The sequence below is a fragment of the Gossypium raimondii genome, chromosome 4 (assembly GCF_025698545.1).
Source record: "Gossypium raimondii isolate GPD5lz chromosome 4, ASM2569854v1, whole genome shotgun sequence".
Classification (NCBI taxonomy): Eukaryota; Viridiplantae; Streptophyta; class Magnoliopsida; order Malvales; family Malvaceae; genus Gossypium; species Gossypium raimondii.
Genome location: NC_068568.1, coordinates 31,367,943 through 31,391,026, shown reverse-complemented (window position 1 = coordinate 31,391,026; position 23,084 = coordinate 31,367,943). Strand labels below are relative to the sequence as shown.

Below are 23,084 nucleotides of genomic sequence, written 5' to 3'. Positions count from 1 at the left end.
ATTCCTCACATAATCTTATCCATTTCATATGTACATTCACCTTTCTAATTTCCCTGTTGAACAATCGAAATATTATCCATTACTCGGTGGATTCAGCACTTAGCAACCACCTTAAATTCAGTGATACGGGGAATCAACACATAGCAACCCCTTTCACAGTAAAAAATACGGTGGATTCAGCACTTAGCAACCACCTTTATATTCAGTAATACAAGGAATCAGCACATAGCAACCCCTTTCACAATCAATGATACGGTGGAATCAGCACTTAGCAACCACCTTTAAAATCAATAATTCGGGAAAATCAGCACTTAGTAACCCTTTTTTATTCAATGTTTTCCGGCCTATTCCAAGTGTTCATTCGGAAACCTCGTTTTTCAACATTTTACCACCTTTCTCAAACTTAACCACAATTTTATGATCTACATCAAATACTTATTCTATATTCAATCAAATCTTAACAATATATTGAATAACATTAAAATAATGCATTAATTCACATGCATACTTACCTCGGTGCAAAATATTGTAATTTTGCAATTTACTCCACGAACTTTTTCTTTCCCCGATTGAGGTTGTCTTCTTGTCTTTCTTGATCTATAATAGAAAATTTAGCTTATTTAATATTCACATTTATTAAAACAGTCCTCAACTCAACTTTTTTCAAAAATTATGATTTTGTCCCTAAACTTTTGCATATTTACATTTTTGTCCCAAAGCTCAAAAATTAAATTTCACTCCTTATTCTTATGTTTTACAGCATGCTGAACACTTTTTCCTTCTATGGAAACATCAAATTCTCACTCTAACATGTACTTTTGAACATTAAATATTTTTACCGATTATGTCAATTTACTCGTTTTCGCTTAAAATCGCTTAGCAAAAGTTGTTTAACATAATTTCTAGCTTCATATTCTACCATAAAATAGCAAAATAAACACATTTCACCTATGGGTATTTTTCCAAATATGAACCCTAACATGAATTAATGGTAGAATAAGCTAAACCGAGCTACGAGGATCCCAGAAATGCGAAGAACATTAAAAATGGGGCTAGGATGCACTTACTATGAGCTTGAGAAAGTGAAGAAACCCTAGCTATGGCTTCCTTCAAATTTTGGCAGCAAGTTATGAAGATGGACACCATTTTTCCTTCTTTTTCCCATTTTAATTCTATTAATTTTCTAATGACTAAAATGCCCTTACTTAAAAAAAAATCTATTTCACTAATCCTATGCCCATTTTTGTCCTTCAATTAACTAATAGTCTAATTACCACATAAGGACCTCTAATTTAATATTTCATAACAATTGGACACCTCTCACATGTAGAACTCAACTTTTGCACTTTTTACAATTTAGTCCTTTTGACTAAATTGAGTGCCCAAACGTCGAAATTTTAGAACGAAATTTTCACGAAATCTTTTCGTGAAATTTTAGACCATAAAAATATAATGATAATAATATTTTCCCTCGTTGGATTTGTGGTCCCGAAACCACTATTCCAACTAGGCTCAGAATTGGGCTGTTACAGCTAGAAGCGTAAAACCGAGAAGCAATTTCAAGTATCGAGGCAAACTAAATTTTAGCCCAAGATAGTCCAAAATTATATATATTAATTCATAATATTATTAATTTTAATTTATATCCAATTTAATTTGGGTTAATAAATTATTATTAATTAATTATGAAAAAATGGTCCAGTTGAACTGAACCTAGTGAACCGAATCGACCAAGAAATGAACAGCCCAAAAACAGTCCCAAGAGCTGACCCAAATCAGCTTATTATCTGATTATTTAATCTTGCAAAGAAGCCCTTGAAGACTTGTTCAAGTTGCATTCAAACCCCTCCACAATTGGTGGCTTTATAGATTTGCCCCAAGCCTAAATTAGCAAAGTTGAAACTCTCAACCTTGCCACATGTGTGGCTGGCCAAGGGAGGGCTCTTTGGCTGATAATTTTAGCTATTTTTAGCATCCCTCCTCAGCTATAAAAACCCTCTTAGGCTTGTCATTTTAGAAACACACCTCAAGCATTCACATTTTTCCTCTCTTCTCTCCACTTTCTCTCTTCATTTCCATTCCAAAATTCCCTTACTCTCTTTCCGATTTCTCCTATTGGGAAAGGGGCATTCATCAACTATTTGGAGCAGAAATAAAGTGCTCATAGCATCCTTAGTCGACGAGGACAACGGAGAAGGAAGAATAGACTAACTAGTCAAGCCACGAAAAAACAATAGATTTCATTCTTGTTCCCTATCTCTTTAATTTTTGTTGTTATGCTGAATCTATGAATATTTATGTTGTTGGAATGGTTAATTTAATCAATTTAGCTTGAATTTAATTCGTGTTAGGTTGATTGCATTTTGTTTGTTAAAATTATTGAAATTGTGTTTATGTTGTTATAGGCCTCGGTAAGATGCTTGATTAAGTAAAATCATGACTAAGTTATGCTTACATTACAATTGTTAGGTAACTAATGAATTAATTATTTAAACGGATTGAAATTATAATTAATGGACATAGTACTTAATCAGTGCATGTTTAATCATCTAAGGTAGCTGAGAGTTATGTTAGCAACGATATTTGATGATACATTTGCCTTCCATAACTTGCAAGATTTTTGTGATTAAATTGTTTCAACGTAAGGATACTTTGTTACCTCACATAATCTTTTGTATGCTTATTAAATCGAGTTAATTGTTTGAATTGACATAGGGATATGTACAAGAGATTATTTCGATTTAATAAGTATATATGTGCAATAACATATTTGTCTATTAAGATTTGTTTGATCGGTTGAATTGACATAGGGATATAGTCAAGAGATAAATGGATTTTGGCAGGTGAGTATGTTCAAAGTTACCAAATTATCGAGTTGCCGTGAACTTGTTTGCAACAATATAAACATGAGTTTAATAATTTCGAGTAATCCAACACAATTATGTCATCTTGATTAAAATCGTATTTTGAAATCGTGCATTTGAGATTTATTTATTTAGTTTACTTAGTTTAAAATCATAGTTTTTAATCACCCTATTGAAACAAAATATTTTTCTTCACCAAAGTGTTTTAAATAGCATTCATAAATAATTCTTTTCACAATCTCTGTGGGTACGATAACTCAACACTTACTTGTCACTATATTACTTGTTGCGATTGTGTAAACTTGCATATTTCCGTCGTTCCACTGATTAGTATGTGTTAATTTGGCAATGTGTTGATGCATGATTGAATGACTAAAGTGGTAAGTGATGAATTGTTCTCAATGGTCACGTTATGGTATGGTTTCGAAATGGTATTGAACTAGGTGATTATGAATGTAATGTGGTCAAGCATATACATATGTTTAGGTAAGATTGACAGTTGCAATTGAGGTGCCTTGTATGGTATATTGGTTGAATGGTTATGAACTACTGAATTGGTCATTTCATGCATGTTTTTGGTAAGATTTTGAAGCCTTGAAGTTATGCACAAAATGCTTGTAGGTACATGTTTGAGTTGGTGATGGAAATGGCTTGATTTTAGCCAATTTCATGTTCACACAGCCTGAGACACTATCGTGTGACTCAGCCATGTGTGACACAAGACCAGGCAGCACGGCCGTGTGTCCCTTGTAGGTTTTAAGGTATGCAAGTCAGACTATTACACGGCCTAGCAAATGGCCTGGCACATTGGCCTGTGGCTTGCCTGTGCAACCCAACTTCAAAAGTTACACAAGAACGGACACAGGTTGGGACATGATCATGTGTCCCTATTTTAATTGTTACATGACCTAAGACACGGGCATGTGTCTCAGCCGTGTGAGTCAGACGACTATGTGGCCCCTACAGTTTAATTTTTTTCAACTTTTTCTGAAATGTTCCAAATGTTTTCGATTTAGTCTCGAATCATTTGTAAAGTGTTTCTAAGGTCTCGAAGGCTCGATTAAGGGACGATATCCATGTATTGATGTGATTTATATCATGTTTATGTTGAGGTTTAAGATGTATGTTTTAAATTTATGTTTTTATGGTAATGCTTTGTAACCCTATTCTGGCAAAGGATTCGGGTTAGGGGTGTTAAATTTAGTGGTATCAGTGCTACGGTTTAGTTGGTTCCTAGACTGAACATAGCATGTACGGAATCTAGAAACACATTCCATTATATAAGCTGTGATAGTGTGATAAATCTAGATTCAAAATTAATTATGTTTTCATATAGATAAAGACGTCTTCCAATCGAGCTAATCCCGATGATGTTGAAAGTGATACTTAAGTATCTGATTAAAAAGTTGCTAATGATGAGCAGAAACTCATAAAGGTGAGAGTAGAGGTTCATATGTTGTATTAATAATGAATGTTATATTTGATGTGTTACATGAGAATTAAATTTTGTGGCATTACGATCTCCAACCCCTCGTTCTTAAAATTTTATATCACGACACAAGTGAGAAGCTGAAGAGTTTAGCGATTGAATGAGTAATAATGTGGTCAGAGCCAATAATTGGTTAACAAGTAAAGAAGTTATTCGCTTGTAATCGAATTTATCAAGTATGGTATCTAGAGAACGGGTTAACCGAGATTACTTCTTAATTGATTACTTTAGTGCTATAGAATATTGTGAGATCATTGGTGATTTTAGTGGACAGTGGAGTAATGTTTGAGATGTACATAGATCTAAATGCAATCGTTATGGCCGAGTATCTTATAATCATCTCATATGGATATTCTATGTATTCTTTCATCTTTATTGGCATGTGTAGATGTTTTATCTCCTGATGTGGTTCTCTTTGTATGGGGATGCTGAATAGTTATGATGCTGGACCCAATATGTCTGAATAATATTATTCTTCTGGATTTTCTTTGGGGTATCAACAATCTCTTTAACAACATGGTCTTCCATAGAATAGCTTGGTGTTGACGGGTAAGTCAGAAAGGCTCATAAATTGCATATTTTGACAGTACAGACAGGGATTATATTTTTGGAAATTTAGTAGAGCATTACATCTTGGACTTCTTTAGCTCAGCTATCTTATTATTCTCATTAATTAATCTATCAAACATGGTTCATCTGTAAAGGATATTCATTGGCTAGAGGCAATTACATCTATTACGACTATAATTCCTTTTTTAATCATGGGAGCACGGTGATACAGATTTATATTTATAAAGGTTGTGTTGCTTCACTTGTTGTTAGTGGAACTACATTCGATTTTTCTCTTTTGTTTTTTAGTGCACTTTTGAATAATGTTGTGTTAATAATGAATGTTATATTTGATGTGTTATATGAGAATTAAATTTTGTGGCGTTATGATCTCCACCCCCTCGTTCTTAAAATTTTATATCACAACACAAGAGAAAAGTTGAAGAGTTTAGCGATTGAATGAGTAATAATGTGGTCAGAGGCAATAATTGGTTAGAAAGTAAAGAAGTTATTAGCTAGTAATCAAATTTATCAAGTACGGTATCTAAAGAATGGGTTAACCGAGATTTCTTCTGAATTGATTGCTTTAGTGCTATAGAATATTGTGAGATCATTAGTGATTTTAGTGGACAGTGGAGTAATGTTTGAGATGTACATTGATCAGAATGCAGTCGTTATGGCCGAGTATCTTATAATCATCTCATCTGGATATTCTATGTATTCATTCATCTCTATTGGCATATGTAGATGTTTTATCTCCTGATGTGGTTCTCTTTTTATGGGGATGTTGAATAGTTATGATGTTGGACCCAATATCTCTGAACAATATTCTTCTTCTGGATATTCTTTGGGGTATCAACAATCTCTTGAACAACATGGTCTTCCATAGAATAGCTTGGTGTGGACGAGAAAGTCAGAAAGGCTCATAAATTGCATATTCTAACAGTATAGACAGGGATTATGTTTTTGGAAATTCAGTAAAGCTGTAGATCTTGGACTTCTTTTTCTCAGCTATCGTATTATTCTCTCTGTTAAATCTATCAAACATGGTTCATCTGTAAAGGATATTCATTGGCCGGAGGCAATTACATCTATTACGGCTATAATTCCTTTTTTGATCATTGGAGCACGATGATACAGATCTTATATTTATAAAGGTTGTGTTGCTGCACTAGTTGTTAGTGGAACTACATTCGATTTTTCTCTTTTGTTTCGGAGTGCACTATTGATGTTTGAGGTATTGTTCTATCTATATAGCTGTAACGTCGGTCTTATTATAGCACTGTGGTTTTAATTCATCTGATGGTTGTGGCTCCCGTATGGTTCAAAGATTCGATGTTAATAATTGAAATAGTTTCATTATATATCCCATTTTTATCTTTCCTGAAGGGGCTAGATAACGAAAAAAGTATAGACGATGGAAGCTCGAGCTTACTTGTTGCATATTAGTTCTCATTACTTAGGTAGTCTCAAATTATGTCAATGAGTCAAAACCGGATGTCATCTTTTGTATCAATTAATACAGTTTGTGGTACCTTTGGTTGGTATTCTAAGAGAATTACGATAGACTGTATATTTGGATTATCTTGATAACAAGAAGAAAGATTGATTTTGAAATGTTATTATCCGATTGATAAGATCGACTCATTTGGTTTAGTCAGAATGGATTATTCACTTAAAAAGTTAATTGAGAAGTGTACATTTGAGTTTATCCTCAGGTTTGGGAATAAATTTTACAAATTCATGGGCAAAGAAATAGACAATAAGAATGGGAAATTTATATTGTAGAAGACATGATACTTGTATGTGTCAACAATGTTAGTGGTGATCGGAAAATATTATTATGGATTAAAATCATGTTGATAGTAGCAGCTATCACACTTGTATTTAGATGATACTGTTTAAAGCTTTTCATGAAATGGAACATTTATCAGTTGGAAGTTATAGATGTAGATAAGTCGAAGACATTGGTTAGAGTCTGTTATGAAAATTACGAACTTTAGCTAAACGCTATGAATTATCTAATGTATCTGGAATCTTATGAACTTGGTTTTTTCGGTTATGTATCAATAGATGATTGTTGAGAATTTCTCAATAGTTATACTACTAATGATAAAGTCATGACAGGAAAGCATCAAAGTCGTTCAATAAAGTCAGGTACCCACTTCAGCCTCAATCAGAGAAGAATTTGTTGTTTATAGTAACGTTTCTTTCAAATGATCTGGAATGAAAATAGGTTGAATATCATAAAGTTGAGATGTCTGTTATGTCTATAAGATCAGGTATAGCATCAAGTTCTGATAAGAGCTGTGATTGGGAACGGGTTATGATAGATTTTGTCATGTGAGACATTTACTTACTCTATGGATGAATTTACCTATGTCATGAATAACTTGAATTTACCTTTAAGCTTATGCTAAGTAAATGGAATACAAAGTAGGTAAATGGGATGGAAGGTAAGTAAATGGAGTTGTTCATAGTCTTATGAAAATGTTAATGATTGTGTAATATGTCTTAAAAAACCCTATTATGTTAGCAACGAAAAGTATTGATAGACTTACTCATTTGTTAGTTGATGGTTATGTAGTTGATAAATCTTGAGGCATTGGTATAGGTTTATATTGAACCTATAAGGTCCATTGTTGAAATGAAATGTTATGTTTGAAGTTTATATGAGCTTACTAAGAAATCATTACTTACGTAATTACTTTCCTTTACTTTTCAAATTATTGGAAGCTCGATCAGTTTGGAAGGTAGTCTGAGATCTATCACACTATCCAACATAAATATCAGTAGTTTTTCATGTTTTGACCAATGTTTTAATGGCATGTGTAGGTGGACCTGTGTTGGTATTTTATTGAATGTTTGTTGTTTTGGTACCATTTGATGTTAGTTGGTTAGTTTCATTTTGGTACTTATAGATGCCTTATTAGTATGTGTTAATTTTGCAATGTGTTGATGCATGTTTAAATGCCCAAAGTTGTAAGTGATGAATTATTCTCAATACGGTCAAGTTATGGTATGATTTGGAAATGGTATTGAACTAGATGATTATGAATGTAATGTGGTCAAGCATGTACTTATGTTTAAGTAAGTTTGAAAGTTGCAATTGAGGTGTCTTGTATGGTATATTGGTTGAATGGTTATGAACTACTGAATTGGTCATTTCATGCATGTTTAGGTTAGATTTTAAAGCTTTGAAGTTATGCACAAAGTTCTTGTAGGTACATGTCTGAGTTGGTGACGGAAATGGCTTGATTTGAGCCAATTTCATGTTCACAAGGCCTCAGACACTGGCGTGTGACTCAGCCATGTGTGACACAAGACCAGGCAACACGGCCGTGTGAGTAACACCCCTTACCCGTATTCGATGCTGGAATAGGGTACGAGATATTACTAGAACATATACACTTTTACCTGTAGTAAACCAAGTTGTAAAATTTCATCTAAATTAAAACATTCAAGTTCTTATTCTAGAGTCGTTAGTTAGGGTTTTCTTAGCTAAATATACTTACAATCTTTCACTTCCTCGTCGTATGAATTTATCAATTTTCACTCACTTGTTGAATTCGTCCTGAGTACCTGAATTTATTCGTATCATTACATATTCTCATATCGTCAAATTTTCCTTTTTAACTAATATAATATATCAATTACTCACTATCTAGTAAGCTAATTGTCACATATATATACTTTATCCATTCATCTCCCACAAAGCTAACAAAATTAGCCACAAAGTTAGTACAAATTTTCTCTATTTGATATAAACCAAAACCTGTTATTTCTTTTCCAACAAACCTTACTAAATATACACTTTATACTAACCAAAGTGTTTAACCATTCACCTATGATGAAATATATTTTATCCATTATTGCCGAATATAGATATGCTTCACAAATCATAATTCACCTCACATAGTAACCGAATTAATTTTTATCATTTGTCAAATATATTACAAAATAAGTTATATAACAAAATATAGATACATTTTAAACCACACAAATAAACAAATTTTCATGGCATTACATGATCGTCACATATTAAAGACAAATGTTCTTGACATTTCTATCACATAAACCGAATTAATCAATGCAACCTCAATGATATAATCATCCATATATCATTATTTTCACATATAAATATCATGACTTAATTTCTTAAACATTTGATCAATTGCTTTTCAATACCGCAGAGTCCTTCAAGATCAATACATATTTACCATTCAATTTAACATTTACCGATTATAATTGGGCATATGACCATTTATAAACAATTCATTCATACATTTTATTATCCTGCTTCTCCTCTCCATTCCACATCCTTTATGTATAAAACATGCTGAATTAGCATTATACATAATTTCACTATTCACTTATATTTAAACTCGAAGCTGTCTATTTGAGTCAGAGTCACTAAATCATTTTTATCTGAAGCTTCAAGGCTCTAAATTAAGTTTTGTTAATTTTCCCCAAAACTAGACTCGCATGTTTTCTTACCATAAAATTTTCAGAATTTTTGACTTGGCCAATTAGTACAGTTTATTCTTTAAATATTCCCCTATTTCACTGCTCAACATCTCTGACCTCTCTTCACTAAAAAAAATTATCTCATTGTATAGATTTTGGATGATATTTTCGTTTCTTTCCTTTGAAAATAGACTGATTAATAATTCTAAGCATATAAATTATAACTCATAATTATTTTTTTTACAATTTTTAATTATTTTCCAAAGTTAGAACAGGGGATTCCGAAATCAATCCAATCCTGCCCCACTAAAATTCAAATATCTCAAAATGCATAGCTCTTTTGCTTGCTCTGTTTCTTTTATGTAAAAATAGACCCATTAATCTTTAATTTCATATCTTACTCAACCACTAAATCTATTCCTATAATTTTTGGTGATTTTTCAAACTAACATCACTGTCACCGTCCAAATGTGTTCTGTTTCAAATTCACTCATTCACATAACACCATAACAATTTATTTTGTAAGCACGGTACAAAACTTATCACTCCAGTGACTCTTTTGCAACTCATCACATTTCAATCACATATTCTTATTGGTTTGCAATTTCTCATATCCCGTTAAACATGTCGGTATAATAGCGAGCATTCGGCGGTTTGCGCATAGTACCACTCATTTAACTATTATCATTCGATACACGTAGTAGCCTTCACATAGTACTACACACGTGATCAAAATTTCCGGTTCATGTACCTGCACATAGTACTACACATGTGACCATCACTTTCACTTTCACATAGTGACCTACACACAGTCCATGTCACACATGTGTTCATTTTTGTCACTTCATTCGTATCCCTTTTTCTTCTGAATATTCAATCGGGAAATTTCTCACTTTTTCTCATTTTTTTCTTTTTCACTAATCAAAGTCAATTCCTTGTCTTTCTTGACTTATAATAACAAATTTAACTTATTTTACACTCACATTATTCAATCCAGTCCAAAAATCACATTTTGGCAAAATTACATTTTGCCCTTAAAGTTTCACAGAATTACGATTTTTCCCCTAGGCTTGAAAATTAAAGTTTATTCCTTTTCTTATGTTTTATGACATGCTAAACAATTTTTCCTTCTCTAGCAACATCAAATTCTTGCTCTACAGGGCACTTATGAACAATAATAATTTTTAACAATTATACCGCTTCACTCGTTTTCGGTGAAAATCGTTTAGCAAAAATCATTTAACATAATTCTAAGCTTCATATTCTATCATGAAACATCAAAAGTCACACTTTTCATCTATGGGTACTTTTTCAAACATAATTTATAGCTCGAATTAATGATAGAAATAACTTAAGCAAGTTACCGAGATTCTAAAAATATAAAGAACAAGAAAAACGGGGCTAGAACGGACTTACCATGAAGCTTGAAAGAATGAACAAACCCTAGCCATGGAGTCCACATGGTATTCGGCTAGCACTCATGGAGAAGATGATGATTTTGGCCTTATTTTGTCTTTTTAATTTGTTTTAATTACCAAATTACCAAAATACCCTTAACTTAAAATATCCTATTTCACCTATTTCATGTCCATAACATAACCAATGGTCTAATTACCATTTAAGGACCTCCAATTTAAAATTTCATATCAATTTGACACCTCTAGCTTCTAGAACTCAACTTTTGCAGTTTTTACAATTTAACCCTTTTGACTAAATTGAGTGCTCAAACGTCGAAATTTTCGAACGAAATTTTTTACGAAATCTTTCCGTGAAATTGTAGACCATAAAAATATAATAAGAAATAAATTTTTCCTCACCATATTTGTGGTCCCGAAACCACTGTTCCGACTAGGCTTAAACTCGGGTTGTTACAGTACGTCCATTGTAGGTTTTAAGGTATGAAAGTCAGACTATTACATGGCCTAACACACGGCCTGGCACATGGGCATGTGGCTTGGCTGTAAAACCCAACTTCAAAAGTTACATAGGCACGGACACAGGTTGGGACACGATCATATGTCCCTATTTCGATTATTACACGGCATGAGACACGAGCATGTGTCTCAGCCGTGTAAGTCACACGGCTGTCTAGCCCCTGCAGTTCAAGTTTTTTCAACTTTTTCTAAAATGTTCCAAATGTATCCGATTTAGTCTCGAATCATTTGTAAAGTGTTTCTAAGGTCTCGAAGGCTCGATTAAGGGACGATATGCATATATTCATATGATTTATATCATGTTTATGTTGAGGTTTAAGATGTATGTTTTAAAGTTATGTTTTTACAATAATGCTCTGGAGCCCTATTCTGGCGAAGGATACGGGTTAGGGGTGGTAAATTTATTGGTATCAGTGCTACGGTTTAGTTGGTTCCTAGACTGAACATAGCATGTATGGAATCTAGAAACACATTCCATTATATAAGTTGTGATAGTGTGATAAATCTTGATTCGAAATTAATTATGTTTTCATATTGATTAAAACGTCTTCCAATCAAGCTAATCCCGATGATGTTGAAAGCGATATTTAAGTATCTAATTAAAAAGTTAGTAATGATGAGCAGGAACTCATAAAGGTGAGAGTAGAGGTTCATAATGTTATGTTAATAATGAATGCTATATTTGATGTGTGTTATATGAGAATTAAATTTTGTGGCGTTACGATTTCCACCCCCTCGTTCTTAAAATTTTATATCACGACACAAGCGAGAAGCTGAAGAGTTTAGCGATTGAATGAGTCATAATGTGGTCAGAGCCAATAATTGGTTAGCACGTAAAGAAGTTATTCGCTAGTAATCGAATTTATCAAGTATGGTATCTAAAGAACGAGTTAACTGAGATTTCTTCTGGCTTGATTGCTTTAGTGCTATAGAATATTGTGAGATCATCGGTGATTTTAGTGGACAGTGGAGTAATGTTTGAGATGTACATAGATTTGAATGTAGTCGTTATAGCCAAGTATCTTATAATCATCTCATCTGGATATTCTATGTATTTTTTCATCTTTATTGGCATATGTAGATATTTTATCTCCAGCTGTGCTTCTCATTGTATGGGGATGTTGAATAGTTATGATGCTGGACCTAATATGTCTGAACAATATTCTTCTTCTAGATTTTCTCTAGGGTATCAACAATCTCTTTAACAACATGGTGTTCCATAGAATAGCTTGGTGTGGACGAGTAAGTCAGAAAGGCTCATAAATTGCATATTCTGATAGTATAGATAGGGATTATATTTTTGAAAATTCAGTAGAGCTTTACATCTTGGACTTCTTTAGCTCAGCTATCTTATTATTCTCACTATTTAATCTATCAAACATGTTTCATATGTAAAGGATATTCATTGGCCGGAGGCAATTACATCTATTACGGCTATAATTCCTGTTTTTATCATGGGAGCACGGTGATATAGATCTTATGTTTATAAAAGTTGTGTTGCTGCACTAGTTGTTAGTTGAACTACATTCGGTTTTTCTCTTTTGTTTCGTAGTGCACTATTGAGGTTTGAGGTATTGTTCTATCTATACAGTTGTAACGTCGGTCTTATTATAGCACTATGGTTTTAATTAATCTAATGGTTGTGGCTCAGGTATGGTTCAAAGTTTCGATGTTAATAATTGAAATAGTTTCATTATATATCCCATTTCTCTCTTTCATGGAGGGGATAGATAACGTTAAAAGTATAGGCACGGGCATGTGTCTCAGCCGTGTGAGTCACAAGGTCGTTTGGCTCCTACAGTTTAATTTTTTTCAACATTTTCTTAAATGTTCCGAATGTTTCTGATTTAGTCCCGAATCATTTGTAAAGTATTGGTTTAATGGTTATGACCTAATGAATTGGTCATTTCATGCATGTTGGTAAGGTTTTGAAGCTTTGAAGTTATGCACAAAATTTTTGTAGGTACATGTTTGAGTTAGTGATGGAAATGGCTTGATTTTCGCCAATTTCTTGTCCACATGACCTGAGACACGGGCGTGTGACTTAGCCATGTGTGACACATGGCCAAGTGACATAGCTATGTGTCTCTTGTAGGTATTAATGTATGCAAGTCATGCTATTACATGGCCTAGCACATGGCCTGGAACATGGTCGAGTGTGGGTATTTTGAGAGCTACGTTGCCTGGCACATGGGCGTGTGGCTCGGCTGTGCAACCCAACTTCAAAAGTTACATGGGCTGGGTCACGATTGTCTGTCCCTATTTCGATTGTTACATGGCCTAAGACTCGTGCATGTGTCTCAGCCGTGTAAGTCACACGGCCATGTGACCCCTGCCATTTAATTTTTTTCAACTTTTTCTTAAATGTTTCAAATGTTTCCAATTTGGTTCCGAATCGTTTCTAAAGTGGTTCTAAGGCCTGGAAGGCTCGATTAAGGGATGATATGCACGTTAGAAACGACTAAGGTTTAAAGTTATGTTTTTACTATAATGCTCTGTAACCTTATTTTGGCGACAGATACGGGTTAGGGGTGTTACAGATGGAATGCTTGTTTAATCTCTAGTCTTATGTAGTATTTGCCATGAAAATTTGATTTCTTTAGAAATAGACATGTATGGAGGTTTAAATCTTTAGAATTGACTAAGTAACTTTCTTGAGGCGAAATCCTCGGAGGTATAAGAATCTAATATGATATAGGCACACTTTCTTTGGATCGTTTGAGGCTTTCAAGCAGACCTTATTAATTTAACCCTTGAAACTTAATTTTTGAGCTTAATGGTATATTTATTGCAAAGTAGCTACATTTTAAGCCACTTTACCATTCTTTTAATTTTATCCTATTTTGTGCACCTATCTTAACTAAGGTTTTCTTGGGGAGAAAATTTTAAGGAAAGATGCAAAAGGTGTACATGTTTTTTACATATTTGAAAAAAGGAATGAAAGAACAAAGGTATGTTTGTTCAAAAGAATAAAAAGCAAAGAAAAGTTTGCCTAAAGTCTGAAAAAAAGAGTTGAGCATGAGTTCGGAATAAGTTTGGGGGTGTTCTATAGACCTAATTTTATGAAGGTTGCAACATAGAAAGAGCCAAGACAAGTTAGGGTTAAGATGATTGAACCTCAAAATTCATTTCTCTTTATCTCTACCTTTAGCCTAGGCTCATTACAACCTATTAAAAGACCTATTGATTGAATGATTATACTGACTACATTAGTGGAGAGGAATTACTAAGCTCAACTTATGAAGACCACTAATTAAACGTTGGGATTGCTATGTTTAGTTCATAACAAAAGCATATTGATTGGTGAATGTTATGTATTACTTTGAGAATGCATGCAAACTAATATTCTTGTTGATATTATGATGTACTTAGTATAAAGTTTGGAAATAATATTTTTATTTGAGCTACTTGTCAATAGAAAGTATTTTTGAGCATGATTTTGTTGATGCATGATTATGTGCGAAGATTGAAGCTACTTTATCATTTTGCAAAATTGCCTCAGCAAAAGTTGTACTATGCATGAACATTACTCGGGACAGAAAATGGTTTAAGTTTAGGGGTGTGTAAAGTCAAAATTATATAGGGTTTTTCTATATATTTTTACCACCTTTTTTATTTAATAAATATGTTAATCTTGAGTAATTGTTATTAAAATAAGTGAATTTTACTTAATTAGTAATATTGGGCCTGAATTTAATTAGTTTGTGAAATTTTGCTTAATTAAATGTTTTTTGTACATATTTTATATTATTTCATGTTAATTTATTAATATGGGATTTTTCACTATGTAGGAGAACAATTGAATATGTGATTAATGTGAATGAAACATAGACATGCACAAATCAATCCATGTCAACGACAAGACCATGCCACTTGTGTCATGAGCTTGATAATTTGACCCAGTAAAAGATGTGCTACAAGATAAACATGTCTACTAAATTATTAGACTGAGAAACCATCCAACGAGGGGGAATTAAAGCCTAGTTTCAACACAAGTAGATGGTTTCCCAAAAGCAAGCATTGGGGTATTTAATTAAAGGTCCTTGGAACGACGAAAATGTGCAAGTGAACACAATCGCAACAAGTAATAAAGTGACAAGTAAATGTCGAGTTATCGTACCCACAGGGATTGTAAAAAGGAATATTTATGAAATTAATGTTAAAGCACTTTGTTTATGGAAAATATTTTGGTTTAAAGTTGATTAAAAACAAAGGGTTAAAGACTAAGTAAAAAATTTTAAAAAAAAGGTTCTAATGCACGATTTCAAATAAGGTTTAATCAAGATGATATAATTGTGTTGAATTAATTACATTCATTTAACTTAGAATTATTCAACTTATGTTTATACTGCTACAAACAAATTCACGGCAACTACGTAATTTGCTAACTACTACTCATACATACTTATTAAATTAATCAATCTCTTGAACATTTTTCAATGTCAATCCAAGCGATTAATCAATCTTCACAAGCATATAAAATATCAAGTGAGGTGACAGAGTATTTCTACCAAGAAACAATTTAATCACAATAATCTTGCAAGTTATGCAAGGCATATGTATCGCCAAATACAATGCTAAATAAACTTCAGCTACCTTAGAAGAATAAACATGCCCTAATTAAGTATTGTGTCGATTAATTACAATTTAAATACGATTTAATAATTAATTCATTAGTTATCTGACAATTAATATTGCAAGAATAACTTAGGCATGATTTTACTTTATCAAGCATCTTAACAAGGCCTATAACACAAACACAATTTCAATAATTCAAGCAGGCAAAATATAATCAACCCAACATGGATTAAATTCAAGCTAGATTGATTAAAATAATCATTTCAATAGCATAAATATTCATAAACATGGTTGTCAAAACAACAACGAAATTTAAAGAGATAGGGAACAAGAAGCAAATACGGTGTTTCTTCGTGGCTTGACTGATTTCTCCGTTCTTTGTTTTCCACTGTCCTCGGCTATGAAGGTGGCTTATGAACACTTTAATTGCTGCTCAAAAATGGCTGATGATAACCTCTTTCCCAAGAGAAGAAATCGGCACTTGAACAAAAGGGAAAATGGGAAGGAAAAGTTGAGAGAAAGTGAGAGAGGAGAAGAGAGAATGAGAGTGTGAGGGATGTTTTGAATGATCAGCAAGGGGTGTCTTGTATAGATGATTGTGGCTGCTAAAAATAGAAAATTCCATCAGCCAAAGAGACATAGCTTAGGGCAAATCTGTAAGGCCACATTTTTTGGAAGGGTTTGATTGCAAGGATGACAGTTCTTCAAGGGCTTATTTGCAACCTTATTTAGTCAGCTAAAATGATGATTTGGGTCAGCATATGGACGGTTCTGGTTAGCCGAATTGGTGGCTGGTTTGGTTCACTAGATTCGGTTCAACCAATGCGGTTCAACTGAACCCTTTTTTTCATAATTAATTAATAATAATTTATTTAACCCAAATTAAATTGGGAATAAATTAAAATTAATTATATTATGAATTAACAACATTTTTGGACCATCTTAGGCTGGAAATAAATTTGCCTCGATGCTTCAAATTGCTTCTCGATTTTATTGTTCGAGCATTGTCTGCCGAGCCAATTTTCGTCCTTTGCGTGAATCTGTCAAAAATAGTCAAAATAATCAAAATTAACTATAAAATTAATTAAAATTAATCATGTTCATATTTTTAACATAATTTAATTATTTTATAATATTTAATTATTTTTTGACAATAATTTAATAGAAATAGCATGATTTTAAGTTAAAAAGGGCATGTAAAAACATATAAATTTTCGTGTTTCCACACCCCTAAACTTAATTCATTGCTCGTCTCGAGCAATGCCCAAATTTGAAAAGAATTTTCTCGGAAATTTTTTTTGAAAAACTCCTTCAGAATAGCATTCTTCTCAAAATCATAAAATCAATATACTTATGCTCAAAAACAAGAAATTTGACTCAAGTATATATATCGTTCAAATTAATCTCAACAATTACTACAATAGCAAAATTAGACTACATGTTTCTTAATAAAGACATGTTAATCCATACCAATTTGGTTTTAATCCCTTATTCAAAATTAAACTGCAATCATTAAGCTTAACTGATGTCTTCATATGTTGAACAGAGAAATTTCTCTCCACTAATGTAGCTAACATTGGAACTGTGAATCAATAGGTCTTTAACAAGGTTGTAACGTGGCTGGGATTAGGGGTAGGTAAAAGATAGATAATTTTTGGTTTAAAAAAAACCCTAGACTCAGCTTGTATCGGACCTTTCAAAATAATTACCTTCAATACATTAACGTTTCTTTCCTTTTCACATGCTCTTTACATCAAGTACATATGTTTTTTTTTCAAGTATTTTACTACATGTACTACAATTTTTAGAGCAGTTCATACTTCTTTGCAACTCCCCCAAACTTATTTTCAAATAATACTCTGAATAGTACTGAGTCTAGTGTTTGAGACATTTTTAAGATAATTAAAAAAAGTGATGGCTAACTTTGTAAGGGTTCAAATAAAATTAGGCCATAAAGTCTGAAAGTTGGGTTTCAAAGGAAAAAAATTTCATCATGGTTGGTTTGAAAGTCTCAAATAGTCCAAACAACAGTTGCCTAAATCATTTTCAACGTAGCATGCTTCCTGGGATTTCGCCTCAAGAAACTAGTAAGTCAATTCTAAAGACTTAAACTTTCATGCATGCCTAACTTTTCTAAAGAACTAAAATTTTATGGTATGATTTGCATGCTTTATTAGAAATACATTTCATGTCATTATTAAGCTAACATAACAATTTATTGAAATAATCAAACTTTATTCATACTTAAATTTAGCGTACTTAACAAAATTCCAATTTATTGAACAAAAATATATCATATTCATAATTAAAAGAAAATTTTTTTTCTTAGTGTAAATAATTTCAATTTTCAGTCCCCCCAACTTAAAATGAACAATGTCCTCATTCTTTAAAGTGAATATATACTATACACCAGGAAGGATTCCAAAAAAGAGGAGGTGAGTCAATTTGATTTCTTAAGTACCAAGCTCTTCCTAGATCCAATCCTAGACATGGATATATCTATTGCCATACTGGATGTATCTATTACCATTTTAACCACTTGTTCACAAAGTGGGATCCTTCATCACTAATGATAGCTCTTGGGGTTCCAAACCTTGTGAACACATGCTTCTGTAGAAACTTTATCACAGCCTTAGCATTGTTTGTCGGATATGCCTCAGCCTCGACCCACTTAGACACATAGTCTACTGCTACTAGTATGTACTTGTGACCGTAAAACGGAGAAAAAGGACCAAGAAAGTCAATACCCCATACAGTGAACAACTCTACCTCAATGATGTTTGTTCGAGGCATCTCATTTCTATTGGTGACATTTCCAACCCTTTGACATCTATCACAGCTCTTCATGTAAGCATATGCATCTTTCAACAGTGTTAGCCAAAAGAATCCAGCTTGCAATACTTTGGCCACTGTACGTGTACCTCCGAAGTGTCCCCCACTTGGAGCTGAGTGACAGTGGTATAAAATCTTCGGTATTTCATCTTCTGCCACGCATCTCCTGATCATCTAATCTGCACACTTTTTAAACACATATGGCTCTTCCCAGAAATAGTACTTCACATCGTGAAGAAACTTTTTCCTTTGTTGATGCGTCTTACCAATTGGCATCAAACCAAAAGCTAAATAGTTAGCAAAATCAGCAAATCAAAGGGTATTCTGGACATGATTTACCTTCAGGATATGTTCGTCTAGAAACATCTCCTAAATTGGTATAGGAGGAGAATTCCCTTCTGTGGCTCCAATCTGGACAAGTGATCTACTACTTGATTTTTGACTCCCTTTCAATCCTAAATTTCTAGACCGAACTCTTGAAGTAGAAGTACCCATTGGATCAGCCTCGGCTTAGCGTCTTTCTTCGCAAGTAAATACTTAATTACCAAGTGGTCCGTATAGACAGTCACTTTGGTACCTACCAGATAAGATCGAAACTTGTCAAAAACAAACACAATAGCAAGTAACTATTTTTCTGTTACCATATAATTCAGTTGAGCTCCTGTTAGGGTTCGACTTGTGCAGTAGATGGGATGAAAAACTTTGTTCCTTTGCTAGCCCAAGACAGCTCAAATTGTGAAGTCACTTGCGTCACACATCAATTCGAATGGCAAATCCCAGTCTGGTGTGATGATTATGGGTGCCGTGACTGATCGACTCTTCAAATCGTTGAAGGCTTTTAAGCATTCCTCATAAAACTTGAGTATAGAGTCCTTCTCCAATAATTTGCATAAGGTTTTAGGAAATTTGGAGAGGTCCTTGATAAATCTTTGATAAAATCCGTCATGGCGTAAAAAGCTCCTAATACCCTGTACAGATGTTGGAGGTTGGAGTCTCTCAATAACGTCTACCTTTGCTTTGTCTACCTCGATCCTATGTCTCGTTATCCGATGCCCTAGAACAAGTCCTCGTACCATAAAATGGCACTTTTCCCAATTGAGTACGAGATTCGTTTCTTCGCATCGCCTTAGTACCTTAAATAGATTGGCTAAGCAATCATCATAAGTATCTCCGAATACTAAAAAATTGTCCATAAAAACTTCCAAATATTTCTCAACCATGTCAGTAAAAATAGACATCATACATCTTTGAAATGTAGCAGGTGCATAACATAAACCAAATGGCATGCGTCTAAATGCAAACGTATCGTACGGGCAGGTGAATGTCGTTTTGTGTTGATCTTCTGGTGCTACTATAATCTGATTATACCCTGAGTATCCATCGAGAAAATAGTAGTAATCTCGTCCTACGAGTCTATCCAGCATCTGGTCCAAGAACGGCAAAGGAAAGTGATCTTTCCTAGTCGCCTTGTTCAGCTTCCGGTAATCAAATCAGATTCTCAATCCCGTAATCATTCTAGTCAGTATCAACTCGTTGTTCTTTTTCTCTACGACCGTGATACCTCTTTTTTTGGCACGCACTGAACCGTGCTTACCCATGAACTGTCTGAGATGGGATAGATGATACTCGCATCTAACCACTTGATGATCTCTTTTTTTACTATGTCCTTCATGATGGGGTTCAGTCTCCGTTGTCCATCGATCGTCCTTTTTTTGCCATCTTCCACGATAATCTTGTGTATGCATACAAATGGACTAATGCCGCAAATATCGGCTATGGTCCATCTGATGGCCTTCTTGAATTATTTCAGAACTAAGATAAGTTTCTCTTCTTACTTAGTGGTAAATTCTGCTGAAACAATCACAGGCAGAGTAAAAGCGTTACCTAAATAAAAGTATTTTAAATGAGAAGGTAATACCTTGAGTTCTAATTTAGGTGGCTCATCGATCAATGCTTTTGGTTAGGAATAGTCCCTCTTTTCTAACTCCAAAGATTCAAAATGAGATTATGGATTAAATCCCATTTGATTAGCTTCTAGCAAAGCTAAGTATTCATCCTCCTCTTCATCATTTGTAGGATCCAATGTCAAAATTCTTTCCAGTGGGGCCTCAACACAGTTGAGTTCCTTCTCCACTATTAAATCCTATAAATCAGACACTGCAGAGCAATCATGCATTGTATTAGGAAATCACATAGGCTTAAAGACGTTAAATGTTACCTAATCATCCTAAACACGCATAGTGAGCTCACCCTTCTGTACATCAATAAGGGTCCTTCCAGTTGCTAGGAACGGCCTTCCTAGGATGATTGGTACTTCTTTGTCTGCTTCAAAATATAGAATTATAAAGTCAGCAGGAAAGATAAACTTATCTACCCGTACCAAAACGTCCTCGATTTTTTCTTCTAGATGTGCTGAGGATCGATCTGATAGTTGAAGCATAACAGTAGTTGGTCTAACTTCTCCTATCCCCAACTTCCTAAATACTGACATAGGCATCAAGTTGATACTTGCACCTAAGTCACATAATGCCTTACCACAATATGTTACTCCAATGTTGCACGGTATGGTAAAACATCCAGGATCTTTCAATTTTGGGGGAGTTTGTCTTGATAATATGCACTGCATTCATTCGTCAGAGCTATCGTCTCAAATTCTCCAAGTCTTTGTTTCTTAGACAAGATATCTTTCATGAACTTGATGTAGTTTGGTATTTGCTCAAGTGCTTCAACCAATGGGATGTTGATGTGAAGTTGCTTGAGTACGTCAAGGAACTTCTTGAATTGAATCTCCTACTTTTGTTTCTAAAGTCTTTGAGGGTAGGGTGGTGGTGGTTTCATTACTGGGACTGATTCTGGTTGATTCGTCTTTGGCGGTAATTCTGCATCTAACGACATTGTTAGTTGATCAGAATTAGCTGGTCTTGAGGTTACTTTGTTGGGTTTTGTAGATTTTGGTTCTGGTGAAACTAGAATTTCAACACTTGATTGAACTTCTTCTGAATATTAAAGTGTCAGCTGGCTCCTTTTCAACTTCGACAGTGTTGGGCTGTACTGTCTTTCTACTCCTCAATGTCAACGCTTTACAAAGTTCCTTCCCCAGATTTATCAGATTCTTCGTGTCACTAGGTAGAGCACCTTGTGGTTGGTTCCTGAGTTCTGTAGCAAGCTGGCCCACTTGATTATCCAAATTCCTTAGAGTGGTGTCATTTTTCGCCATGTATGCCTTCAATTTATTCTCTAAGCTATTGGATGGTTCCGCTTGGGTTAGTTTCTGAACTTGTTGGGGGAAACTAGGCGGCTGAGTTGGTCTAGTTTGGGCGTAAGTGTTACTGGTTCCAGCCCTTTGGTTACTCTAGGAAAAATTCAGGTGATTTGGCCATGATGAGTTATAAAAGTTGGACTGCAATCCTTGCCTCCCTCGGTTTTGGTTTTGGTTACCCATATAATATACATATTCGGGGTTCAATGGACATTCTTCAAACAAATGTCCTTCCCCACAATACACACAGGCTATATTCTCAAATTGGTTAGGTGGTTGGGCTGCAAAACTGTTAGACCCATTAGTGTTAAGATTCTTAAGTATTGAGAATATTGAAGATACCTAACATGCGAGTGAAGTGAGAGCGTCCATTTCATGTATTTAAACGAATCGTCTTCCTGACGTTGCTCGATTGGTTGGCCTTTGATAATTTTTGCTGGCAATCCTCTAAATAATTTCGTAAGCCTCATTATAAGACTTAGAAAGGAGAGCACTATTAGCAGAGGCACCACTACCATCCTTGTGTGAGCGTTGAAACCATTATAGAATGTCTCAAGTTGAATGCAATGTGGGATTCCATGATGAGGGCACTTTTGTAATAACTCTTTGTACCTTTCCCATGCCTCATACAGGGACTAATTATCCATTTCTCTAGAAGGCAGTGATCTCAGTCCTCAACTTGGCATTCTTACTCGGTGGGAAATACTTCATGAGGAATCTCTCGGCTAACCCTTGCCATGTAGAAATGGAGTTCAGTGGCAATGAGTTCAACCAGGCACGAGCTCTGTCCCTTAGCGAATATGGGAACAGCTTTAGTCATAATGCATCTTCGAGTACTCCGGGTGACTTGAAAGAATCACTCACTTCCCTAAATAGTCTTAAGTGAAGATGAGGATCATCAGTAGGCATTCCACTGTATTGGCCCATACTCTGAAGCATTTGGAACATGACTAGCTCCAGCTCGAATTGCTGTGCCTCGATTTCATGTCTCCTAATACCCAGATTAAGCTCGTTAAATACTGGCATGGCATACAGTCGTAGCTTTATCCCTATCATCAGCAATAAGGATAGGATTCTGAGCAAGGTTTGCTCTGTTCCCTTGATTCATTTTC

General features: G+C 34.2%; 1 non-coding gene across 1 annotated transcript; it reads left to right on the top strand.

Moving 5' to 3' along the window:
* The first annotated feature begins 22,545 nt into the window (after positions 1–22,545).
* LOC128040831 (small nucleolar RNA R71) lies at positions 22,546–22,653 on the top strand. The gene has a single exon (XR_008195637.1). It is a non-coding gene; the product is annotated as a small nucleolar RNA R71 (small nucleolar RNA).
* Positions 22,654–23,084: the final 431 nt, after the last annotated feature.